Below are 5,000 nucleotides of genomic sequence, written 5' to 3'. Positions count from 1 at the left end.
TCAGACGGTGACATATATATATATATATATATATATATATATTATATATATATATATATATATATATATATATATATATATATATTATATATATATATATATATAAATATATATATATATATATATATATATATATATATATATATATATATATATATATATATATATATACACATATACACACATATCTTCCCAGAGATGTCCTAAGGACCGTTGCCGGCCATTGTAGGGCTGCGGACTCACAGTCAGTGCAACTGGAGGCAACGGTTATTATCTCTCTACTTATCTTGTTATCTATTTACTGGTATGAGGAATTCGACTCAAAGCCTTTTTTAGCTTTCTACTTATCTACTTTCCCATTCGGTTATTTACTGGCTCATTGTTATCATTATTGTCGTTATTATTATTATTATTCACTTTTATTTTCTATCTAATTCTTTTTTTTTTATTCATTCAATTATTCATTTATTCATTTATTTCCTTATCTATTTTCATTGATGTAGTCAACCCACAAATTGGTTCATTGTTATCATTATCGTTATTATCATTATTATTGTCTTTTATTTTCTATTTCATTCTATTTTTTCTTTATTCGTTCAGTTTTTCATTTATTTGTTTAATTTCTTATAAGTATCTATTTTCATTGATGTAGTCAACTTACTAATGGGCTCATTGTTATCATCCTTATCGTTATCATTATTATTATCTTTTAATTTCTATTTCATCCTATATTTTTATTTATTCATTCAGTTATTAATTTGTTTGTTTATTTTCTTATCTATTTTCATTGATGTAGTCAACCCACAAATGGGTCATGTGACCCACGCGGAGCGACGACGACGACGACGACGACGACGACGACGACGACGACGACGTGCTCGCCCAAACACTTTCGTCTTCTTCTTCTTCCTCTTCGTCTTCTTCTTAGTCCGAGATCGCTGAAGATTATATTTAGCAACTCCAACAACAAGACCCTGCGACACTTCACCAACTCCCAGCTTCGAAATCCTCCTCCTCCTCCTCCTCCTCCTCCTCCTCCTCGTCCTCTTCCTCCTCCTCTCTATCTTTCCTCCTCCAACTGATTTTCCTCCACCTGATTCCCCTCTTCCTCCTCGTCCTTTTCATCTTCCTTCTCCCTCTCCTCCTCGAACTATTCCTCTTCCTCCTACTCCTCGTCCTCCTCCTCTTCCTCCTACTCGTCCTCTTCCTCCTCCTCCTACTCGTCCTCTTCCTCCTCTTCCTTTTTCCTCCTCCACCTGATTTTCCTTCATCTGCTTCTCTTACTCCTGCACCTCCTTTTCATCCTCATCCTCCTCCTCCTCCTCTTCCTCCTCCACTTCATCTTTCCTCCTCCACCTGGGCCTCCTCCTCCTCCTCCTCCACCTACGCCTCCTCCAGCAGGCCTGACCTCCAACCTTTCCAAGGGAAGAGAGTCGAATCATCTTTTCCTGTTGGGGAGTTACGGACGTCCAGTCAGACTTCTTTCAGAAAAAAAAAAAAAAAAAAAAAAAAAAATTAAACCGCCTTCCAGTAAAAAAAATTGAAGCCGATGAATAAGTAGATCAATGAGTAGATAAATAAATATATTAACAAATAAAATTTATAAACAAAACAAATAAATGAAACTTGTATAACACCAGCACGGTTCCGTTTCACGCTAAGAACTCCCACGACCAAAAATCTAAACTTTCGTTATAAAATCGTTGTGTTATCGTCGAAGGACAAGGTTGACTGACAGCGTTATTATTTGTCATACCAGCAAGAAGATATGTATATATATATACATACATATATATATATATATATATATAATATATATATACATATATATATAATACATAGATAAACAAATATATCAAATAATAATAGTAACAAAAAATATACTTATTATTTGTCATAACAACAAAAAGATATATATATAATAATAATAAATAGCTAAACAAATATATCATATAATAATAGTAACAAAAAATATACATGTTATTTGTCATAACAGCAAAAAGATATATACATGTATGATAATAAATAAAAGATAAATATATATATAAAGTAATAATAGTAACAAATATATAAATAGATAGATAAAATAAGTAAATAAAAATAAATAGATAAATTGATAAATTAATAAATCAAGATTACATTAACTATGGTCATCACTTCCATCTTTATTTTCTGTGACGTTTATGAAAAACAAAACAAATAAATTAATAGATAAATAAATGAATATTTGTTATCATTTTACATGTCGTAAAATTACTTTTTATTTTTGATATACTGATTTAGACTTCTACTAGAGATTAGACAGTCCTAATGGATTTCTAGATTAGATTGAAAGCGAAAAAAAATATTGATACACACTGTAATTCGAGCTGTAACCCAAATATCCTTGCAAATAATTAAACCTGCTAAAATTCTCGCTAATGATAAATCCTTTTAAAGATTCTTGACCACAAACAGACGTAACAAAACTTTCATAAACAACAACACCTGTTCAAAACCTCGCAAACAATTTAACCCGTCAAAAAATAATCATGAGCCAAATCTCTCGCTAACAATTACATCTGTTAAAAACATCGTTAGAAATTAAACCTGCTAAAAAATCACTAAGAATCAAACCTGTTGGGTCTTTCGCTAACAATAAACCCTGTTAATATTATCTATTCTTAAAACAAATGACATGCGAAGCCTGTACATAAGATCATCACAATAATAATCTAATTTGATTTGTCGTCAACAGAACAAGAGTAGCACTGGTTGAGACGTCTCTACCCAAACGCAACTTGTAAACATGAGCGACGTTGCCAAATCTCTGTCTCAACCCTAAGCGCTCTTGCCAAATCGCATTTAATCAAATCGCTTGACTAAAGATGGACCAATCATGAAAGATTTAGGATTCTGGGAAACAGTGAAGGAGGATTAGTGTACACTACAGCTGACGGTAGAATCAGGAATAAGAAGAAGAAGAAGAAGAAGAAGAAGAAGAAGAAGAATGAGAAGAAGAAGAAGAAGAAGAAGAAGAAGAAGAAGAAGAAGAAGAAGAAGAAGAAAGAAAGAATTGAAAAAAGAAGGAAAAGAAGAAGAAGAAGAAGAAGAAGAAGAAGAAGAAGAAGAAGAAGAAGAAGAAGAAGAAGAAGAAGAAGAAGAAGAAGAAGAAGAAGAAGAAGAATGAGAAGAAGAAGAAGAAGAAGAAGAAGAATGAGAAGAAGAAGAATGAAAAAAAAGAATGAGAAGAAGATGAAGAAGAATGAGAGTAAGAAGAAGAAGAAGAAGAAGAGGAAGAGGAGGAAAAAGAAAGAAAACGAGAGAGAAGAGAAAGAGCAAAAAAAAAAAAAAGAGGAAAAAGGGAAAAAGAAGATAAAGAAAACGATAAAGACGAAAAGGACGAACTAGAAGGTGAAGAAAAAGAAGAGGAAGAAGCACAAGAAGAAGAGCAAGAAGACCAAGAAGAAGAGCAAAAAGAGCAAGAAGAAGAGCATGAAGAAGAGCAAAAAGAGCAAGAAGAAGAGCAAGAAGACCGAAAAGAAGAGCAAGAAGACCAAAATGAAGAGCAAGAAAAAGAGCAAAAAGACCAAGAAGAAGAGCATGAAGAAGAGCAAGAAGAACAAGAAGGAAGAGTAAGAAGAGCAAGAAGACCGAAAAGAAGAGCAAGAAGACCAAAATGAAGAGCAAGAAAAAGAGCAAAAAGACCAAGAAGAAGAGCATGAAGAAGAGCAAGAAGAACAAGAAGGAAGAAATTCAAGGACCAGCAGAGGAAAAGTACAGCAAGGGATTTACCGATGCTGCAAAAACATCATGCAGGAAAAAAAAAAAAAAAAAAAAGAGGAAGGGGAAACACATCGGAAATACTTTCCGAGACATCACAAAGAAAACCAGATAAAAAATAAAACAAAAAAAATATAAAAAAAAGAGAAAAGAAGAATGTCTGTGCACTGCACTATGATAAGCTGGGTTTTTTTTTCTCTCAAGTGCAGGAATGTATTTATCTGTGGCAACTGGAAAAAAAAACTTCTTTTACAGCCTCTGCTCGAGACTCGACCCCCAGTATGAAGCGAGTCATGGATGATCGATACCCCACACCCTTCTGCGAACACTCAACAGACAACGGTTGTCGCCAGATGATTTCATTCAGCTGAGGAAGGGGGAGGAGGGGGAGAGGGAGGGAAGGAGGGGGAGAGGGAGGGAAGGAGGGGGAGAGGGAGGGAAGGAGGGGGAGAGGGGGAAGGAGAGGGAGAGGGAGGGAAGGAGGGGTAGGAGGGAGATAGGGAGGGGAGGAGGGGGAGAGGAAGGGAAGGAGAGGGAGAGGGAGGGAAGGAGGGGGAGAGAGATGGAAGGAGGGGGAGAGAGATGGAAGGAGGGGGAGAGGGAGGGAAGGAGTGGAAGGAGGGCGAGAGTCAGCGGAGGAGTGGTAGGAGGGGGAGAGGGAGGGAAGGAGTGGAAGGAGGGCGAGAGGGAGGGGAGGAGGGGGAGGAGGGGGAGAGGGAGGGAAGGAGTGGTAGGAGGGCGAGAGGGAGGGGAGGAGGGGGAGAGGGAGGGAAGGAGTGGGAGGAGGGGGAGAGGGGGGAAGGAGGGGGAGAGGGAGGGAAGGAGGGGTAGGAGGGCGAGAGGGAGGGAAGGAGGGGGAGGAGGGGGAGAGGGAGGGAAGGAGGGGGAGGAGGGGGAGAGGAAGGGAAGGAGGGGGAGAAGGGCGAGAGGGAGGGAAGGAGGGGTAGGAGGGCGAGAGGGAGGGAAGAAGGGGGAGGAGGGGGAGAGGGAGGGAAGGAGGGGGAGGAGGGGGAGAGGGAGGGAAGGAGGGGGAGGAGGGGGAGAGGGAGGGAAGGAGGGGGAGGAGGGGGAGAGGGAGGGAAGGAGGGGGAGGAGGGGGAGAGGAAGGGAAGGAGGGGGAGGAGGGAGGAGAGGGGGGAGAGGGGGTTATCCTTGAACGAAAAGGGTCCATCCTCTCGACGCCTTGAGAGGAAGCAACCTCTGAGTACGAAGTTGCATGAGGTTGCAAGCGGTTGCAA

This window comes from Oratosquilla oratoria, chromosome 9, assembly GCF_046742065.1.
Source record: "Oratosquilla oratoria isolate Oo_2021 chromosome 9, ASM4674206v1, whole genome shotgun sequence".
Classification (NCBI taxonomy): domain Eukaryota; kingdom Metazoa; phylum Arthropoda; class Malacostraca; order Stomatopoda; family Squillidae; genus Oratosquilla; species Oratosquilla oratoria.
Note: the sequence above shows the minus strand (reverse complement) of the source record.